The sequence below is a fragment of the Schistocerca piceifrons genome, unplaced genomic scaffold (genome assembly GCF_021461385.2).
Source record: "Schistocerca piceifrons isolate TAMUIC-IGC-003096 unplaced genomic scaffold, iqSchPice1.1 HiC_scaffold_670, whole genome shotgun sequence".
In the NCBI taxonomy this organism is placed as follows: domain Eukaryota; kingdom Metazoa; phylum Arthropoda; class Insecta; order Orthoptera; family Acrididae; genus Schistocerca; species Schistocerca piceifrons.
Genome location: NW_025728916.1, coordinates 67,817 through 86,376, shown reverse-complemented (window position 1 = coordinate 86,376; position 18,560 = coordinate 67,817). Strand labels below are relative to the sequence as shown.

The window sequence follows — 18,560 nt, the reverse complement described above, 5'->3', positions numbered from 1 at the left end:
GCGAGTCATACTTAACGTAGCTTTCTGCACGCGTCAGCGTAGCGTCAGTCGAGCAAAGTCGAGACAAGTCGCATAGGAGGAGCAACAAAAACGCGCAATTCCGGTACCGGGAATCGAACCCGGGCCTCCTGGGTGAGAGCCAGGTATCCTAGCCACTAGACCACACCGGACAACGACGGCAGCGCTCTTTCCAGCGAACGCAGCAGCCGCCCACGGTTAACTGACGACAACTGTAAAAAATCCACTCTCTCGCGTTATAGAACGGCGTGCTCCGGACGCATTTCGTGGAGACGAACGCCAGCAATGATGAGAGCAAAAGGTGCCTACAAATCCTGTCGTTGCACCACGCACTGTTCTACGACAATTCACCAAGCAGACGCTCACGCCTTGTTGTGCTGTTTCCTTTGCGGGCAATGAGTGCATCTGCCTTCGACACAGGAAACATTACACGTTCGGCAGCTGTGGGATTGGAACCCACGCCTCCGAAGAGAATGGTGCCTGAAACCAGCGCCTTAGACCGCTCGGCCACGCTACCTACACAACACGCGCGTCACAAGAGCTGCGTCATACCCCACGAGGACACACCGCAACGGCACAAAAATGAGACGTAAAAAGTGGCAACGGTGGGATTCGAACCCACGCCTCCGGAGAGACTGGTGCCTAAAACCAGCGCCTTAGACCGCTCGGCCACGTTACCGTTGGATCAGCAGCGGCAAAACGTTTCGTTTGTACTACAAAGATCACTTCGAAATGGAAGTATCTTGGCAATCGCCGTGCCATGTATTTCCACTGCTCTCCCACTGGAAGCGTCTCTTTAGGCCATCCACAGCAAGAAAAAGCCGTGCCCGCCGTACGGTAGCGACGCCACTTGTCTGTAGCTGTCGCAGTTAAGGAGACAGCGTCAAGAGACGTTTTCGTGCCGTGACCAGGTTTCGAACCTGCGCTTTCCTTAACCACTAAAGTATCGTAGCTGTAACTGTCAGGCGGAGCTAGAATGCTCCATGTATCAAACATATGTGAGCTCAAGGAGGTTACACTTGAAGGAAAAGCGGCAGGTTAACGCGATCACATCAAAACCCCCGGCAGCTACGGGATTCGAAACCGCGCCTACAGAGAGACTGGTGCCTTAAACCAGCGCCTTAAAGCGCTCGGCCACGCTACATGCGCTGCTTGGTGCGCCAGTGTTCCTAGCATTTGTAGAAACAGTGCACGCCACAGCTTCCTGTTCTGCTGGGACTGGCTGCTCATCCATCGCACTTCAAACGACTGCCCTTTTCGACTACAGAGAGCAGCGGACGTCTGCGCTCTGGGAGGCGACATTACGTGTTGGGGATGAAGTGGTAGTGCTAACTGCGGCCTGCGGAACACGAGTGAAAAAATCAAGAGAGTACTGTCATTTCGAGTACTCGCCATTGCAACGGCAGCAAGGCAAAACTTTCAAAATTGCCGTGACCAGGATTCGAACCTGGGTTATTGCGGCCACAACGCAATGTCCTAACCACTAGACGATCACGGCCATGGCCACGGAGGCGCCCGCGAAGGCAGCTGGCTGCAATGCAAGTGGCGATACCCAGCAAAGCCTAGGCCAAGGTGTACGCCACAGCAGTGTCAGACACGGTCTCCATCACATGTATACGAGCAAATGAACGTGCCTGCGCTGTCAGGACTCTAACTACAGTGGTTAGCTGCATTCACCTCCGTGGCAATGTCTTGCAGTCCTCCAAGCCTCTTGACTACAGGTACCGGTATGTGGCTCGATAACAAGTGGATAGACGCCGCATCTCTCTCGCCGTCAGGTGTTGCCGCGAGTCATACTTAACGTAGCTTTCTGCACGCGTCAGCGTAGCGTCAGTCGAGCAAAGTCGAGACAAGTCGCATAGGAGGAGCAACAAAAACGCGCAATTCCGGTACCGGGAATCGAACCCGGGCCTCCTGGGTGAGAGCCAGGTATCCTAGCCACTAGACCACACCGGACAACGACGGCAGTGCTCTTTCCAGCGAACGCAGCAGCCGCCCACGGTTAACTGACGACAACTGTAAAAAATCCACTCTCTCGCGTTATAGAACGGCGTGCTCCGGACGCATTTCGTGGAGACGAACGCCAGCAATGATGAGAGCAAAAGGTGCCTACAAATCCTGTCGTTGCACCACGCACTGTTCTACGACAATTCACCAAGCAGACGCTCACGCCTTGTTGTGCTGTTTCCTTTGCGGGCAATGAGTGCATCTGCCTTCGACACAGGAAACATTACACGTTCGGCAGCTGTGGGATTGGAACCCACGCCTCCGAAGAGAATGGTGCCTGAAACCAGCGCCTTAGACCGCTCGGCCACGCTACCTACACAACACGCGCGTCACAAGAGCTGCGTCCTACCCCACGAGGACACACCGCAACGGCACAAAAATGAGACGTAAAAAGTGGCAACGGTGGGATTCGAACCCACGCCTCCGGAGAGACTGGTGCCTAAAACCAGCGCCTTAGACCGCTCGGCCACGTTACCGTTGGATCAGCAGCGGCAAAACGTTTCGTTTGTACTACAAAGATCACTTCGAAATGGAAGTATCTTGGCAATCGCCGTGCCATGTATTTCCACTGCTCTCCCACTGGAAGCGTCTCTTTAGGCCATCCACAGCAAGAAAAAGCCGTGCCCGCCGTACGGTAGCGACGCAGTTAAGGAGACAGCGTCAAGAGACGTTTTCGTGCCGTGACCAGGTTTCGAACCTGCGCTTTCCTTAACCACTAAAGTATCGTAGCTGTAACTGTCAGGCGGAGCTAGAATGCTCCATGTATCAAACATATGTGAGCTCAAGGAGGTTACACTTGAAGGAAAAGCGGCAGGTTAACGCGATCACATCAAAACCCCCGGCAGCTACGGGATTCGAAACCGCGCCTACAGAGAGACTGGTGCCTTAAACCAGCGCCTTAAAGCGCTCGGCCACGCTACATGCGCTGCTTGGTGCGCCAGTGTTCCTAGCATTTGTAGAAACAGTGCACGCCACAGCTTCCTGTTCTGCTGGGACTGGCTGCTCATCCATCGCACTTCAAACGACTGCCCTTTTCGACTACAGAGAGCAGCGGACGTCTGCGCTCTGGGAGGCGACATTACGTGTTGGGGATGAAGTGGTAGTGCTAACTGCGGCCTGCGGAACACGAGTGAAAAAATCAAGAGAGTACTGTCATTTCGAGTACTCGCCATTGCAACGGCAGCAAGGCAAAACTTTCAAAATTGCCGTGACCAGGATTCGAACCTGGGTTATTGCGGCCACAACGCAATGTCCTAACCACTAGACGATCACGGCCATGGCCACGGAGGCGCCCGCGAAGGCAGCTGGCTGCAATGCAAGTGGCGATACCCAGCAAAGCCTAGGCCAAGGTGTACGCCACAGCAGTGTCAGACACGGTCTCCATCACATGTATACGAGCAAATGAACGTGCCTGCGCTGTCAGGACTCTAACTACAGTGGTTAGCTGCATTCACCTCCGTGGCAATGTCTTGCAGTCCTCCAAGCCTCTTGACTACAGGTACCGGTATGTGGCTCGATAACAAGTGGATAGACGCCGCATCTCTCTCGCCGTCAGGTGTTGCCGCGAGTCATACTTAACGTAGCTTTCTGCACGCGTCAGCGTAGCGTCAGTCGAGCAAAGTCGAGACAAGTCGCATAGGAGGAGCAACAAAAACGCGCAATTCCGGTACCGGGAATCGAACCCGGGCCTCCTGGGTGAGAGCCAGGTATCCTAGCCACTAGACCACACCGGACAACGACGGCAGTGCTCTTTCCAGCGAACGCAGCAGCCGCCCACGGTTAACTGACGACAACTGTAAAAAATCCACTCTCTCGCGTTATAGAACGGCGTGCTCCGGACGCATTTCGTGGAGACGAACGCCAGCAATGATGAGAGCAAAAGGTGCCTACAAATCCTGTCGTTGCACCACGCACTGTTCTACGACAATTCACCAAGCAGACGCTCACGCCTTGTTGTGCTGTTTCCTTTGCGGGCAATGAGTGCATCTGCCTTCGACACAGGAAACATTACACGTTCGGCAGCTGTGGGATTGGAACCCACGCCTCCGAAGAGAATGGTGCCTGAAACCAGCGCCTTAGACCGCTCGGCCACGCTACCTACACAACACGCGCGTCACAAGAGCTGCGTCCTACCCCACGAGGACACACCGCAACGGCACAAAAATGAGACGTAAAAAGTGGCAACGGTGGGATTCGAACCCACGCCTCCGGAGAGACTGGTGCCTAAAACCAGCGCCTTAGACCGCTCGGCCACGTTACCGTTGGATCAGCAGCGGCAAAACGTTTCGTTTGTACTACAAAGATCACTTCGAAATGGAAGTATCTTGGCAATCGCCGTGCCATGTATTTCCACTGCTCTCCCACTGGAAGCGTCTCTTTAGGCCATCCACAGCAAGAAAAAGCCGTGCCCGCCGTACGGTAGCGACGCCACTTGTCTGTAGCTGTCGCAGTTAAGGAGACAGCGTCAAGAGACGTTTTCGTGCCGTGACCAGGTTTCGAACCTGCGCTTTCCTTAACCACTAAAGTATCGTAGCTGTAACTGTCAGGCGGAGCTAGAATGCTCCATGTATCAAACATATGTGAGCTCAAGGAGGTTACACTTGAAGGAAAAGCGGCAGGTTAACGCGATCACATCAAAACCCCCGGCAGCTACGGGATTCGAAACCGCGCCTACAGAGAGACTGGTGCCTTAAACCAGCGCCTTAAAGCGCTCGGCCACGCTACATGCGCTGCTTGGTGCGCCAGTGTTCCTAGCATTTGTAGAAACAGTGCACGCCACAGCTTCCTGTTCTGCTGCGACTGGCTGCTCATCCATCGCACTTCAAACGACTGCCCTTTTCGACTACAGAGAGCAGCGGACGTCTGCGCTCTGGGAGGCGACATTACGTGTTGGGGATGAAGTGGTAGTGCTAACTGCGGCCTGCGGAACACGAGTGAAAAAATCAAGAGAGTACTGTCATTTCGAGTACTCGCCATTGCAACGGCAGCAAGGCAAAACTTTCAAAATTGCCGTGACCAGGATTCGAACCTGGGTTATTGCGGCCACAACGCAATGTCCTAACCACTAGACGATCACGGCCATGGCCACGGAGGCGCCCGCGAAGGCAGCTGGCTGCAATGCAAGTGGCGATACCCAGCAAAGCCTAGGCCAAGGTGTACGCCACAGCAGTGTCAGACACGGTCTCCATCACATGTATACGAGCAAATGAACGTGCCTGCGCTGTCAGGACTCTAACTACAGTGGTTAGCTGCATTCACCTCCGTGGCAATGTCTTGCAGTCCTCCAAGCCTCTTGACTACAGGTACCGGTATGTGGCTCGATAACAAGTGGATAGACGCCGCATCTCTCTCGCCGTCAGGTGTTGCCGCGAGTCATACTTAACGTAGCTTTCTGCACGCGTCAGCGTAGCGTCAGTCGAGCAAAGTCGAGACAAGTCGCATAGGAGGAGCAACAAAAACGCGCAATTCCGGTACCGGGAATCGAACCCGGGCCTCCTGGGTGAGAGCCAGGTATCCTAGCCACTAGACCACACCGGACAACGACGGCAGCGCTCTTTCCAGCGAACGCAGCAGCCGCCCACGGTTAACTGACGACAACTGTAAAAAATCCACTCTCTCGCGTTATAGAACGGCGTGCTCCGGACGCATTTCGTGGAGACGAACGCCAGCAATGATGAGAGCAAAAGGTGCCTACAAATCCTGTCGTTGCACCACGCACTGTTCTACGACAATTCACCAAGCAGACGCTCACGCCTTGTTGTGCTGTTTCCTTTGCGGGCAATGAGTGCATCTGCCTTCGACACAGGAAACATTACACGTTCGGCAGCTGTGGGATTGGAACCCACGCCTCCGAAGAGAATGGTGCCTGAAACCAGCGCCTTAGACCGCTCGGCCACGCTACCTACACAACACGCGCGTCACAAGAGCTGCGTCCTACCCCACGAGGACACACCGCAACGGCACAAAAATGAGACGTAAAAAGTGGCAACGGTGGGATTCGAACCCACGCCTCCGGAGAGACTGGTGCCTAAAACCAGCGCCTTAGACCGCTCGGCCACGTTACCGTTGGATCAGCAGCGGCAAAACGTTTCGTTTGTACTACAAAGATCACTTCGAAATGGAAGTATCTTGGCAATCGCCGTGCCATGTATTTCCACTGCTCTCCCACTGGAAGCGTCTCTTTAGGCCATCCACAGCAAGAAAAAGCCGTGCCCGCCGTACGGTAGCGACGCCACTTGTCTGTAGCTGTCGCAGTTAAGGAGACAGCGTCAAGAGACGTTTTCGTGCCGTGACCAGGTTTCGAACCTGCGCTTTCCTTAACCACTAAAGTATCGTAGCTGTAACTGTCAGGCGGAGCTAGAATGCTCCATGTATCAAACATATGTGAGCTCAAGGAGGTTACACTTGAAGGAAAAGCGGCAGGTTAACGCGATCACATCAAAACCCCCGGCAGCTACGGGATTCGAAACCGCGCCTACAGAGAGACTGGTGCCTTAAACCAGCGCCTTAAAGCGCTCGGCCACGCTACATGCGCTGCTTGGTGCGCCAGTGTTCCTAGCATTTGTAGAAACAGTGCACGCCACAGCTTCCTGTTCTGCTGGGACTGGCTGCTCATCCATCGCACTTCAAACGACTGCCCTTTTCGACTACAGAGAGCAGCGGACGTCTGCGCTCTGGGAGGCGACATTACGTGTTGGGGATGAAGTGGTAGTGCTAACTGCGGCCTGCGGAACACGAGTGAAAAAATCAAGAGAGTACTGTCATTTCGAGTACTCGCCATTGCAACGGCAGCAAGGCAAAACTTTCAAAATTGCCGTGACCAGGATTCGAACCTGGGTTATTGCGGCCACAACGCAATGTCCTAACCACTAGACGATCACGGCCATGGCCACGGAGGCGCCCGCGAAGGCAGCTGGCTGCAATGCAAGTGGCGATACCCAGCAAAGCCTAGGCCAAGGTGTACGCCACAGCAGTGTCAGACACGGTCTCCATCACATGTATACGAGCAAATGAACGTGCCTGCGCTGTCAGGACTCTAACTACAGTGGTTAGCTGCATTCACCTCCGTGGCAATGTCTTGCAGTCCTCCAAGCCTCTTGACTACAGGTACCGGTATGTGGCTCGATAACAAGTGGATAGACGCCGCATCTCTCTCGCCGTCAGGTGTTGCCGCGAGTCATACTTAACGTAGCTTTCTGCACGCGTCAGCGTAGCGTCAGTCAAGCAAAGTCGAGACAAGTCGCATAGGAGGAGCAACAAAAACGCGCAATTCCGGTACCGGGAATCGAACCCGGGCCTCCTGGGTGAGAGCCAGGTATCCTAGCCACTAGACCACACCGGACAACGACGGCAGTGCTCTTTCCAGCGAACGCAGCAGCCGCCCACGGTTAACTGACGACAACTGTAAAAAATCCACTCTCTCGCGTTATAGAACGGCGTGCTCCGGACGCATTTCGTGGAGACGAACGCCAGCAATGATGAGAGCAAAAGGTGCCTACAAATCCTGTCGTTGCACCACGCACTGTTCTACGACAATTCACCAAGCAGACGCTCACGCCTTGTTGTGCTGTTTCCTTTGCGGGCAATGAGTGCATCTGCCTTCGACACAGGAAACATTACACGTTCGGCAGCTGTGGGATTGGAACCCACGCCTCCGAAGAGAATGGTGCCTGAAACCAGCGCCTTAGACCGCTCGGCCACGCTACCTACACAACACGCGCGTCACAAGAGCTGCGTCCTACCCCACGAGGACACACCGCAACGGCACAAAAATGAGACGTAAAAAGTGGCAACGGTGGGATTCGAACCCACGCCTCCGGAGAGACTGGTGCCTAAAACCAGCGCCTTAGACCGCTCGGCCACGTTACCGTTGGATCAGCAGCGGCAAAACGTTTCGTTTGTACTACAAAGATCACTTCGAAATGGAAGTATCTTGGCAATCGCCGTGCCATGTATTTCCACTGCTCTCCCACTGGAAGCGTCTCTTTAGGCCATCCACAGCAAGAAAAAGCCGTGCCCGCCGTACGGTAGCGACGCCACTTGTCTGTAGCTGTCGCAGTTAAGGAGACAGCGTCAAGAGACGTTTTCGTGCCGTGACCAGGTTTCGAACCTGCGCTTTCCTTAACCACTAAAGTATCGTAGCTGTAACTGTCAGGCGGAGCTAGAATGCTCCATGTATCAAACATATGTGAGCTCAAGGAGGTTACACTTGAAGGAAAAGCGGCAGGTTAACGCGATCACATCAAAACCCCCGGCAGCTACGGGATTCGAAACCGCGCCTACAGAGAGACTGGTGCCTTAAACCAGCGCCTTAAAGCGCTCGGCCACGCTACATGCGCTGCTTGGTGCGCCAGTGTTCCTAGCATTTGTAGAAACAGTGCACGCCACAGCTTCCTGTTCTGCTGGGACTGGCTGCTCATCCATCGCACTTCAAACGACTGCCCTTTTCGACTACAGAGAGCAGCGGACGTCTGCGCTCTGGGAGGCGACATTACGTGTTGGGGATGAAGTGGTAGTGCTAACTGCGGCCTGCGGAACACGAGTGAAAAAATCAAGAGAGTACTGTCATTTCGAGTACTCGCCATTGCAACGGCAGCAAGGCAAAACTTTCAAAATTGCCGTGACCAGGATTCGAACCTGGGTTATTGCGGCCACAACGCAATGTCCTAACCACTAGACGATCACGGCCATGGCCACGGAGGCGCCCGCGAAGGCAGCTGGCTGCAATGCAAGTGGCGATACCCAGCAAAGCCTAGGCCAAGGTGTACGCCACAGCAGTGTCAGACACGGTCTCCATCACATGTATACGAGCAAATGAACGTGCCTGCGCTGTCAGGACTCTAACTACAGTGGTTAGCTGCATTCACCTCCGTGGCAATGTCTTGCAGTCCTCCAAGCCTCTTGACTACAGGTACCGGTATGTGGCTCGATAACAAGTGGATAGACGCCGCATCTCTCTCGCCGTCAGGTGTTGCCGCGAGTCATACTTAACGTAGCTTTCTGCACGCGTCAGCGTAGCGTCAGTCGAGCAAAGTCGAGACAAGTCGCATAGGAGGAGCAACAAAAACGCGCAATTCCGGTACCGGGAATCGAACCCGGGCCTCCTGGGTGAGAGCCAGGTATCCTAGCCACTAGACCACACCGGACAACGACGGCAGTGCTCTTTCCAGCGAACGCAGCAGCCGCCCACGGTTAACTGACGACAACTGTAAAAAATCCACTCTCTCGCGTTATAGAACGGCGTGCTCCGGACGCATTTCGTGGAGACGAACGCCAGCAATGATGAGAGCAAAAGGTGCCTACAAATCCTGTCGTTGCACCACGCACTGTTCTACGACAATTCACCAAGCAGACGCTCACGCCTTGTTGTGCTGTTTCCTTTGCGGGCAATGAGTGCATCTGCCTTCGACACAGGAAACATTACACGTTCGGCAGCTGTGGGATTGGAACCCACGCCTCCGAAGAGAATGGTGCCTGAAACCAGCGCCTTAGACCGCTCGGCCACGCTACCTACACAACACGCGCGTCACAAGAGCTGCGTCCTACCCCACGAGGACACACCGCAACGGCACAAAAATGAGACGTAAAAAGTGGCAACGGTGGGATTCGAACCCACGCCTCCGGAGAGACTGGTGCCTAAAACCAGCGCCTTAGACCGCTCGGCCACGTTACCGTTGGATCAGCAGCGGCAAAACGTTTCGTTTGTACTACAAAGATCACTTCGAAATGGAAGTATCTTGGCAATCGCCGTGCCATGTATTTCCACTGCTCTCCCACTGGAAGCGTCTCTTTAGGCCATCCACAGCAAGAAAAAGCCGTGCCCGCCGTACGGTAGCGACGCCACTTGTCTGTAGCTGTCGCAGTTAAGGAGACAGCGTCAAGAGACGTTTTCGTGCCGTGACCAGGTTTCGAACCTGCGCTTTCCTTAACCACTAAAGTATCGTAGCTGTAACTGTCAGGCGGAGCTAGAATGCTCCATGTATCAAACATATGTGAGCTCAAGGAGGTTACACTTGAAGGAAAAGCGGCAGGTTAACGCGATCACATCAAAACCCCCGGCAGCTACGGGATTCGAAACCGCGCCTACAGAGAGACTGGTGCCTTAAACCAGCGCCTTAAAGCGCTCGGCCACGCTACATGCGCTGCTTGGTGCGCCAGTGTTCCTAGCATTTGTAGAAACAGTGCACGCCACAGCTTCCTGTTCTGCTGGGACTGGCTGCTCATCCATCGCACTTCAAACGACTGCCCTTTTCGACTACAGAGAGCAGCGGACGTCTGCGCTCTGGGAGGCGACATTACGTGTTGGGGATGAAGTGGTAGTGCTAACTGCGGCCTGCGGAACACGAGTGAAAAAATCAAGAGAGTACTGTCATTTCGAGTACTCGCCATTGCAACGGCAGCAAGGCAAAACTTTCAAAATTGCCGTGACCAGGATTCGAACCTGGGTTATTGCGGCCACAACGCAATGTCCTAACCACTAGACGATCACGGCCATGGCCACGGAGGCGCCCGCGAAGGCAGCTGGCTGCAATGCAAGTGGCGATACCCAGCAAAGCCTAGGCCAAGGTGTACGCCACAGCAGTGTCAGACACGGTCTCCATCACATGTATACGAGCAAATGAACGTGCCTGCGCTGTCAGGACTCTAACTACAGTGGTTAGCTGCATTCACCTCCGTGGCAATGTCTTGCAGTCCTCCAAGCCTCTTGACTACAGGTACCGGTATGTGGCTCGATAACAAGTGGATAGACGCCGCATCTCTCTCGCCGTCAGGTGTTGCCGCGAGTCATACTTAACGTAGCTTTCTGCACGCGTCAGCGTAGCGTCAGTCGAGCAAAGTCGAGACAAGTCGCATAGGAGGAGCAACAAAAACGCGCAATTCCGGTACCGGGAATCGAACCCGGGCCTCCTGGGTGAGAGCCAGGTATCCTAGCCACTAGACCACACCGGACAACGACGGCAGTGCTCTTTCCAGCGAACGCAGCAGCCGCCCACGGTTAACTGACGACAACTGTAAAAAATCCACTCTCTCGCGTTATAGAACGGCGTGCTCCGGACGCATTTCGTGGAGACGAACGCCAGCAATGATGAGAGCAAAAGGTGCCTACAAATCCTGTCGTTGCACCACGCACTGTTCTACGACAATTCACCAAGCAGACGCTCACGCCTTGTTGTGCTGTTTCCTTTGCGGGCAATGAGTGCATCTGCCTTCGACACAGGAAACATTACACGTTCGGCAGCTGTGGGATTGGAACCCACGCCTCCGAAGAGAATGGTGCCTGAAACCAGCGCCTTAGACCGCTCGGCCACGCTACCTACACAACACGCGCGTCACAAGAGCTGCGTCCTACCCCACGAGGACACACCGCAACGGCACAAAAATGAGACGTAAAAAGTGGCAACGGTGGGATTCGAACCCACGCCTCCGGAGAGACTGGTGCCTAAAACCAGCGCCTTAGACCGCTCGGCCACGTTACCGTTGGATCAGCAGCGGCAAAACGTTTCGTTTGTACTACAAAGATCACTTCGAAATGGAAGTATCTTGGCAATCGCCGTGCCATGTATTTCCACTGCTCTCCCACTGGAAGCGTCTCTTTAGGCCATCCACAGCAAGAAAAAGCCGTGCCCGCCGTACGGTAGCGACGCAGTTAAGGAGACAGCGTCAAGAGACGTTTTCGTGCCGTGACCAGGTTTCGAACCTGCGCTTTCCTTAACCACTAAAGTATCGTAGCTGTAACTGTCAGGCGGAGCTAGAATGCTCCATGTATCAAACATATGTGAGCTCAAGGAGGTTACACTTGAAGGAAAAGCGGCAGGTTAACGCGATCACATCAAAACCCCCGGCAGCTACGGGATTCGAAACCGCGCCTACAGAGAGACTGGTGCCTTAAACCAGCGCCTTAAAGCGCTCGGCCACGCTACATGCGCTGCTTGGTGCGCCAGTGTTCCTAGCATTTGTAGAAACAGTGCACGCCACAGCTTCCTGTTCTGCTGGGACTGGCTGCTCATCCATCGCACTTCAAACGACTGCCCTTTTCGACTACAGAGAGCAGCGGACGTCTGCGCTCTGGGAGGCGACATTACGTGTTGGGGATGAAGTGGTAGTGCTAACTGCGGCCTGCGGAACACGAGTGAAAAAATCAAGAGAGTACTGTCATTTCGAGTACTCGCCATTGCAACGGCAGCAAGGCAAAACTTTCAAAATTGCCGTGACCAGGATTCGAACCTGGGTTATTGCGGCCACAACGCAATGTCCTAACCACTAGACGATCACGGCCATGGCCACGGAGGCGCCCGCGAAGGCAGCTGGCTGCAATGCAAGTGGCGATACCCAGCAAAGCCTAGGCCAAGGTGTACGCCACAGCAGTGTCAGACACGGTCTCCATCACATGTATACGAGCAAATGAACGTGCCTGCGCTGTCAGGACTCTAACTACAGTGGTTAGCTGCATTCACCTCCGTGGCAATGTCTTGCAGTCCTCCAAGCCTCTTGACTACAGGTACCGGTATGTGGCTCGATAACAAGTGGATAGACGCCGCATCTCTCTCGCCGTCAGGTGTTGCCGCGAGTCATACTTAACGTAGCTTTCTGCACGCGTCAGCGTAGCGTCAGTCGAGCAAAGTCGAGACAAGTCGCATAGGAGGAGCAACAAAAACGCGCAATTCCGGTACCGGGAATCGAACCCGGGCCTCCTGGGTGAGAGCCAGGTATCCTAGCCACTAGACCACACCGGACAACGACGGCAGTGCTCTTTCCAGCGAACGCAGCAGCCGCCCACGGTTAACTGACGACAACTGTAAAAAATCCACTCTCTCGCGTTATAGAACGGCGTGCTCCGGACGCATTTCGTGGAGACGAACGCCAGCAATGATGAGAGCAAAAGGTGCCTACAAATCCTGTCGTTGCACCACGCACTGTTCTACGACAATTCACCAAGCAGACGCTCACGCCTTGTTGTGCTGTTTCCTTTGCGGGCAATGAGTGCATCTGCCTTCGACACAGGAAACATTACACGTTCGGCAGCTGTGGGATTGGAACCCACGCCTCCGAAGAGAATGGTGCCTGAAACCAGCGCCTTAGACCGCTCGGCCACGCTACCTACACAACACGCGCGTCACAAGAGCTGCGTCCTACCCCACGAGGACACACCGCAACGGCACAAAAATGAGACGTAAAAAGTGGCAACGGTGGGATTCGAACCCACGCCTCCGGAGAGACTGGTGCCTAAAACCAGCGCCTTAGACCGCTCGGCCACGTTACCGTTGGATCAGCAGCGGCAAAACGTTTCGTTTGTACTACAAAGATCACTTCGAAATGGAAGTATCTTGGCAATCGCCGTGCCATGTATTTCCACTGCTCTCCCACTGGAAGCGTCTCTTTAGGCCATCCACAGCAAGAAAAAGCCGTGCCCGCCGTACGGTAGCGACGCCACTTGTCTGTAGCTGTCGCAGTTAAGGAGACAGCGTCAAGAGACGTTTTCGTGCCGTGACCAGGTTTCGAACCTGCGCTTTCCTTAACCACTAAAGTATCGTAGCTGTAACTGTCAGGCGGAGCTAGAATGCTCCATGTATCAAACATATGTGAGCTCAAGGAGGTTACACTTGAAGGAAAAGCGGCAGGTTAACGCGATCACATCAAAACCCCCGGCAGCTACGGGATTCGAAACCGCGCCTACAGAGAGACTGGTGCCTTAAACCAGCGCCTTAAAGCGCTCGGCCACGCTACATGCGCTGCTTGGTGCGCCAGTGTTCCTAGCATTTGTAGAAACAGTGCACGCCACAGCTTCCTGTTCTGCTGCGACTGGCTGCTCATCCATCGCACTTCAAACGACTGCCCTTTTCGACTACAGAGAGCAGCGGACGTCTGCGCTCTGGGAGGCGACATTACGTGTTGGGGATGAAGTGGTAGTGCTAACTGCGGCCTGCGGAACACGAGTGAAAAAATCAAGAGAGTACTGTCATTTCGAGTACTCGCCATTGCAACGGCAGCAAGGCAAAACTTTCAAAATTGCCGTGACCAGGATTCGAACCTGGGTTATTGCGGCCACAACGCAATGTCCTAACCACTAGACGATCACGGCCATGGCCACGGAGGCGCCCGCGAAGGCAGCTGGCTGCAATGCAAGTGGCGATACCCAGCAAAGCCTAGGCCAAGGTGTACGCCACAGCAGTGTCAGACACGGTCTCCATCACATGTATACGAGCAAATGAACGTGCCTGCGCTGTCAGGACTCTAACTACAGTGGTTAGCTGCATTCACCTCCGTGGCAATGTCTTGCAGTCCTCCAAGCCTCTTGACTACAGGTACCGGTATGTGGCTCGATAACAAGTGGATAGACGCCGCATCTCTCTCGCCGTCAGGTGTTGCCGCGAGTCATACTTAACGTAGCTTTCTGCACGCGTCAGCGTAGCGTCAGTCGAGCAAAGTCGAGACAAGTCGCATAGGAGGAGCAACAAAAACGCGCAATTCCGGTACCGGGAATCGAACCCGGGCCTCCTGGGTGAGAGCCAGGTATCCTAGCCACTAGACCACACCGGACAACGACGGCAGCGCTCTTTCCAGCGAACGCAGCAGCCGCCCACGGTTAACTGACGACAACTGTAAAAAATCCACTCTCTCGCGTTATAGAACGGCGTGCTCCGGACGCATTTCGTGGAGACGAACGCCAGCAATGATGAGAGCAAAAGGTGCCTACAAATCCTGTCGTTGCACCACGCACTGTTCTACGACAATTCACCAAGCAGACGCTCACGCCTTGTTGTGCTGTTTCCTTTGCGGGCAATGAGTGCATCTGCCTTCGACACAGGAAACATTACACGTTCGGCAGCTGTGGGATTGGAACCCACGCCTCCGAAGAGAATGGTGCCTGAAACCAGCGCCTTAGACCGCTCGGCCACGCTACCTACACAACACGCGCGTCACAAGAGCTGCGTCCTACCCCACGAGGACACACCGCAACGGCACAAAAATGAGACGTAAAAAGTGGCAACGGTGGGATTCGAACCCACGCCTCCGGAGAGACTGGTGCCTAAAACCAGCGCCTTAGACCGCTCGGCCACGTTACCGTTGGATCAGCAGCGGCAAAACGTTTCGTTTGTACTACAAAGATCACTTCGAAATGGAAGTATCTTGGCAATCGCCGTGCCATGTATTTCCACTGCTCTCCCACTGGAAGCGTCTCTTTAGGCCATCCACAGCAAGAAAAAGCCGTGCCCGCCGTACGGTAGCGACGCCACTTGTCTGTAGCTGTCGCAGTTAAGGAGACAGCGTCAAGAGACGTTTTCGTGCCGTGACCAGGTTTCGAACCTGCGCTTTCCTTAACCACTAAAGTATCGTAGCTGTAACTGTCAGGCGGAGCTAGAATGCTCCATGTATCAAACATATGTGAGCTCAAGGAGGTTACACTTGAAGGAAAAGCGGCAGGTTAACGCGATCACATCAAAACCCCCGGCAGCTACGGGATTCGAAACCGCGCCTACAGAGAGACTGGTGCCTTAAACCAGCGCCTTAAAGCGCTCGGCCACGCTACATGCGCTGCTTGGTGCGCCAGTGTTCCTAGCATTTGTAGAAACAGTGCACGCCACAGCTTCCTGTTCTGCTGGGACTGGCTGCTCATCCATCGCACTTCAAACGACTGCCCTTTTCGACTACAGAGAGCAGCGGACGTCTGCGCTCTGGGAGGCGACATTACGTGTTGGGGATGAAGTGGTAGTGCTAACTGCGGCCTGCGGAACACGAGTGAAAAAATCAAGAGAGTACTGTCATTTCGAGTACTCGCCATTGCAACGGCAGCAAGGCAAAACTTTCAAAATTGCCGTGACCAGGATTCGAACCTGGGTTATTGCGGCCACAACGCAATGTCCTAACCACTAGACGATCACGGCCATGGCCACGGAGGCGCCCGCGAAGGCAGCTGGCTGCAATGCAAGTGGCGATACCCAGCAAAGCCTAGGCCAAGGTGTACGCCACAGCAGTGTCAGACACGGTCTCCATCACATGTATACGAGCAAATGAACGTGCCTGCGCTGTCAGGACTCTAACTACAGTGGTTAGCTGCATTCACCTCCGTGGCAATGTCTTGCAGTCCTCCAAGCCTCTTGACTACAGGTACCGGTATGTGGCTCGATAACAAGTGGATAGACGCCGCATCTCTCTCGCCGTCAGGTGTTGCCGCGAGTCATACTTAACGTAGCTTTCTGCACGCGTCAGCGTAGCGTCAGTCAAGCAAAGTCGAGACAAGTCGCATAGGAGGAGCAACAAAAACGCGCAATTCCGGTACCGGGAATCGAACCCGGGCCTCCTGGGTGAGAGCCAGGTATCCTAGCCACTAGACCACACCGGACAACGACGGCAGTGCTCTTTCCAGCGAACGCAGCAGCCGCCCACGGTTAACTGACGACAACTGTAAAAAATCCACTCTCTCGCGTTATAGAACGGCGTGCTCCGGACGCATTTCGTGGAGACGAACGCCAGCAATGATGAGAGCAAAAGGTGCCTACAAATCCTGTCGTTGCACCACGCACTGTTCTACGACAATTCACCAAGCAGACGCTCACGCCTTGTTGTGCTGTTTCCTTTGCGGGCAATGAGTGCATCTGCCTTCGACACAGGAAACATTACACGTTCGGCAGCTGTGGGATTGGAACCCACGCCTCCGAAGAGAATGGTGCCTGAAACCAGCGCCTTAGACCGCTCGGCCACGCTACCTACACAACACGCGCGTCACAAGAGCTGCGTCCTACCCCACGAGGACACACCGCAACGGCACAAAAATGAGACGTAAAAAGTGGCAACGGTGGGATTCGAACCCACGCCTCCGGAGAGACTGGTGCCTAAAACCAGCGCCTTAGACCGCTCGGCCACGTTACCGTTGGATCAGCAGCGGCAAAACGTTTCGTTTGTACTACAAAGATCACTTCGAAATGGAAGTATCTTGGCAATCGCCGTGCCATGTATTTCCACTGCTCTCCCACTGGAAGCGTCTCTTTAGGCCATCCACAGCAAGAAAAAGCCGTGCCCGCCGTACGGTAGCGACGCCACTTGTCTGTAGCTGTCGCAGTTAAGGAGACAGCGTCAAGAGACGTTTTCGTGCCGTGACCAGGTTTCGAACCTGCGCTTTCCTTAACCACTAAAGTATCGTAGCTGTAACTGTCAGGCGGAGCTAGAATGCTCCATGTATCAAACATATGTGAGCTCAAGGAGGTTACACTTGAAGGAAAAGCGGCAGGTTAACGCGATCACATCAAAACCCCCGGCAGCTACGGGATTCGAAACCGCGCCTACAGAGAGACTGGTGCCTTAAACCAGCGCCTTAAAGCGCTCGGCCACGCTACATGCGCTGCTTGGTGCGCCAGTGTTCCTAGCATTTGTAGAAACAGTGCACGCCACAGCTTCCTGTTCTGCTGGGACTGGCTGCTCATCCATCGCACTTCAAACGACTGCCCTTTTCGACTACAGAGAGCAGCGGACGTCTGCGCTCTGGGAGGCGACATTACGTGTTGGGGATGAAGTGGTAGTGCTAACTGCGGCCTGCGGAACACGAGTGAAAAAATCAAGAGAGTACTGTCATTTCGAGTACTCGCCATTGCAACGGCAGCAAGGCAAAACTTTCAAAATTGCCGTGACCAGGATTCGAACCTGGGTTATTGCGGCCACAACGCAATGTCCTAACCACTAGACGATCACGGCCATGGCCACGGAGGCGCCCGCGAAGGCAGCTGGCTGCAATGCAAGTGGCGATACCCAGCAAAGCCTAGGCCAAGGTGTACGCCACAGCAGTGTCAGACACGGTCTCCATCACATGTATACGAGCAAATGAACGTGCCTGCGCTGTCAGGACTCTAACTACAGTGGTTAGCTGCATTCACCTCCGTGGCAATGTCTTGCAGTCCTCCAAGCCTCTTGACTACAGGTACCGGTATGTGGCTCGATAACAAGTGGATAGACGCCGCATCTCTCTCGCCGTCAGGTGTTGCCGCGAGTCATACTTAACGTAGCTTTCTGCACGCGTCAGCGTAGCGTCAGTCGAGCAAAGTCGAGACAAGTCGCATAGGAGGAGCAACAAAAACGCGCAATTCCGGTACCGGGAATCGAACCCGGGCCTCCTGGGTGAGAGCCAGGTATCCTAGCCACTAGACCACACCGGACAACGACGGCAGTGCTCTTTCCAGCGAACGCAGCAGCCGCCCACGGTTAACTGACGACAACTGTAAAAAATCCACTCTCTCGCGTTATAGAACGGCGTGCTCCGGACGCATTTCGTGGAGACGAACGCCAGCAATGATGAGAGCAAAAGGTGCCTACAAATCCTGTCGTTGCACCACGCACTGTTCTACGACAATTCACCAAGCAGACGCTCACGCCTTGTTGTGCTGTTTCCTTTGCGGGCAATGAGTGCATCTGCCTTCGACACAGGAAACATTACACGTTCGGCAGCTGTGGGATTGGAACCCACGCCTCCGAAGAGAATGGTGCCTGAAACCAGCGCCTTAGACCGCTCGGCCACGCTACCTACACAACACGCGCGTCACAAGAGC

General features: G+C 54.5%; 31 non-coding genes across 31 annotated transcripts; all 31 read right to left on the bottom strand.

Moving 5' to 3' along the window:
- Window positions 1-98: 98 nt before the first annotated feature.
- On the bottom strand, window positions 99-170 carry Trnae-cuc. The gene has a single exon. It is a non-coding gene; the product is annotated as a tRNA-Glu (tRNA).
- Window positions 171-615: 445 nt separating this feature from the next.
- Window positions 616-697, bottom strand: Trnal-uag. The gene has a single exon. It is a non-coding gene; the product is annotated as a tRNA-Leu (tRNA).
- Window positions 698-1,444: 747 nt separating this feature from the next.
- On the bottom strand, window positions 1,445-1,516 carry Trnah-gug. The gene has a single exon. It is a non-coding gene; the product is annotated as a tRNA-His (tRNA).
- A 386-nt stretch (window positions 1,517-1,902) lies between these two features.
- Window positions 1,903-1,974, bottom strand: Trnae-cuc. The gene has a single exon. It is a non-coding gene; the product is annotated as a tRNA-Glu (tRNA).
- A 445-nt stretch (window positions 1,975-2,419) lies between these two features.
- Window positions 2,420-2,501, bottom strand: Trnal-uag. Its single transcript has one exon. It is a non-coding gene; the product is annotated as a tRNA-Leu (tRNA).
- Window positions 2,502-3,228: 727 nt separating this feature from the next.
- Trnah-gug lies at window positions 3,229-3,300 on the bottom strand. Its single transcript has one exon. It is a non-coding gene; the product is annotated as a tRNA-His (tRNA).
- A 386-nt stretch (window positions 3,301-3,686) lies between these two features.
- On the bottom strand, window positions 3,687-3,758 carry Trnae-cuc. Its single transcript has one exon. It is a non-coding gene; the product is annotated as a tRNA-Glu (tRNA).
- A 445-nt stretch (window positions 3,759-4,203) lies between these two features.
- Window positions 4,204-4,285, bottom strand: Trnal-uag. Its single transcript has one exon. It is a non-coding gene; the product is annotated as a tRNA-Leu (tRNA).
- Window positions 4,286-5,032: 747 nt separating this feature from the next.
- Trnah-gug lies at window positions 5,033-5,104 on the bottom strand. Its single transcript has one exon. It is a non-coding gene; the product is annotated as a tRNA-His (tRNA).
- Window positions 5,105-5,490: 386 nt separating this feature from the next.
- On the bottom strand, window positions 5,491-5,562 carry Trnae-cuc. Its single transcript has one exon. It is a non-coding gene; the product is annotated as a tRNA-Glu (tRNA).
- A 445-nt stretch (window positions 5,563-6,007) lies between these two features.
- Trnal-uag lies at window positions 6,008-6,089 on the bottom strand. Its single transcript has one exon. It is a non-coding gene; the product is annotated as a tRNA-Leu (tRNA).
- Window positions 6,090-6,836: 747 nt separating this feature from the next.
- On the bottom strand, window positions 6,837-6,908 carry Trnah-gug. Its single transcript has one exon. It is a non-coding gene; the product is annotated as a tRNA-His (tRNA).
- Window positions 6,909-7,294: 386 nt separating this feature from the next.
- Trnae-cuc lies at window positions 7,295-7,366 on the bottom strand. Its single transcript has one exon. It is a non-coding gene; the product is annotated as a tRNA-Glu (tRNA).
- A 445-nt stretch (window positions 7,367-7,811) lies between these two features.
- Window positions 7,812-7,893, bottom strand: Trnal-uag. The gene has a single exon. It is a non-coding gene; the product is annotated as a tRNA-Leu (tRNA).
- Window positions 7,894-8,640: 747 nt separating this feature from the next.
- Trnah-gug lies at window positions 8,641-8,712 on the bottom strand. Its single transcript has one exon. It is a non-coding gene; the product is annotated as a tRNA-His (tRNA).
- A 386-nt stretch (window positions 8,713-9,098) lies between these two features.
- On the bottom strand, window positions 9,099-9,170 carry Trnae-cuc. The gene has a single exon. It is a non-coding gene; the product is annotated as a tRNA-Glu (tRNA).
- A 445-nt stretch (window positions 9,171-9,615) lies between these two features.
- Trnal-uag lies at window positions 9,616-9,697 on the bottom strand. Its single transcript has one exon. It is a non-coding gene; the product is annotated as a tRNA-Leu (tRNA).
- Window positions 9,698-10,444: 747 nt separating this feature from the next.
- Window positions 10,445-10,516, bottom strand: Trnah-gug. The gene has a single exon. It is a non-coding gene; the product is annotated as a tRNA-His (tRNA).
- Window positions 10,517-10,902: 386 nt separating this feature from the next.
- Trnae-cuc lies at window positions 10,903-10,974 on the bottom strand. Its single transcript has one exon. It is a non-coding gene; the product is annotated as a tRNA-Glu (tRNA).
- A 445-nt stretch (window positions 10,975-11,419) lies between these two features.
- Window positions 11,420-11,501, bottom strand: Trnal-uag. Its single transcript has one exon. It is a non-coding gene; the product is annotated as a tRNA-Leu (tRNA).
- A 727-nt stretch (window positions 11,502-12,228) lies between these two features.
- Trnah-gug lies at window positions 12,229-12,300 on the bottom strand. Its single transcript has one exon. It is a non-coding gene; the product is annotated as a tRNA-His (tRNA).
- A 386-nt stretch (window positions 12,301-12,686) lies between these two features.
- Window positions 12,687-12,758, bottom strand: Trnae-cuc. The gene has a single exon. It is a non-coding gene; the product is annotated as a tRNA-Glu (tRNA).
- Window positions 12,759-13,203: 445 nt separating this feature from the next.
- Window positions 13,204-13,285, bottom strand: Trnal-uag. The gene has a single exon. It is a non-coding gene; the product is annotated as a tRNA-Leu (tRNA).
- Window positions 13,286-14,032: 747 nt separating this feature from the next.
- On the bottom strand, window positions 14,033-14,104 carry Trnah-gug. The gene has a single exon. It is a non-coding gene; the product is annotated as a tRNA-His (tRNA).
- Window positions 14,105-14,490: 386 nt separating this feature from the next.
- On the bottom strand, window positions 14,491-14,562 carry Trnae-cuc. The gene has a single exon. It is a non-coding gene; the product is annotated as a tRNA-Glu (tRNA).
- A 445-nt stretch (window positions 14,563-15,007) lies between these two features.
- On the bottom strand, window positions 15,008-15,089 carry Trnal-uag. Its single transcript has one exon. It is a non-coding gene; the product is annotated as a tRNA-Leu (tRNA).
- A 747-nt stretch (window positions 15,090-15,836) lies between these two features.
- On the bottom strand, window positions 15,837-15,908 carry Trnah-gug. The gene has a single exon. It is a non-coding gene; the product is annotated as a tRNA-His (tRNA).
- A 386-nt stretch (window positions 15,909-16,294) lies between these two features.
- Window positions 16,295-16,366, bottom strand: Trnae-cuc. Its single transcript has one exon. It is a non-coding gene; the product is annotated as a tRNA-Glu (tRNA).
- A 445-nt stretch (window positions 16,367-16,811) lies between these two features.
- Trnal-uag lies at window positions 16,812-16,893 on the bottom strand. The gene has a single exon. It is a non-coding gene; the product is annotated as a tRNA-Leu (tRNA).
- A 747-nt stretch (window positions 16,894-17,640) lies between these two features.
- Window positions 17,641-17,712, bottom strand: Trnah-gug. The gene has a single exon. It is a non-coding gene; the product is annotated as a tRNA-His (tRNA).
- Window positions 17,713-18,098: 386 nt separating this feature from the next.
- Trnae-cuc lies at window positions 18,099-18,170 on the bottom strand. The gene has a single exon. It is a non-coding gene; the product is annotated as a tRNA-Glu (tRNA).
- Between the last annotated feature and the right edge of the window lie 390 nt (window positions 18,171-18,560).